This window comes from Canis lupus, chromosome 20, assembly GCF_003254725.2.
Source record: "Canis lupus dingo isolate Sandy chromosome 20, ASM325472v2, whole genome shotgun sequence".
In the NCBI taxonomy this organism is placed as follows: Eukaryota; Metazoa; Chordata; class Mammalia; order Carnivora; family Canidae; genus Canis; species Canis lupus.
In genome coordinates, this window is record NC_064262.1 from 45,374,077 (window position 1) to 45,374,366 (window position 290).

Sequence of the window (290 nt, forward strand, 5' to 3'; positions counted from 1 at the left end):
CCATCCTGCAAACTCTTATTCATACTCCAGAGCCCCATTCATAATGCCCTCTCCTTAGGAAGAGTCTGACATCTCCCTCTGGGTTCCTCTAGTCCTCATCCCTTCCACCAGCTCAGATGACCATAGAGCTTGGGGTGTTCACGGCTGGCTTTTTCTCCCCTTGGTGCCATCTTGCACAGGCTCAGTGGGGGTAGGGGCGAGCTGGGGAACATTAGGGATATTCCGTCTTCCCCACCCATCCATCTTCCCTTCCTCTCTGGCGATGTGAAGGAAATTTCCTGGAGCAGGAA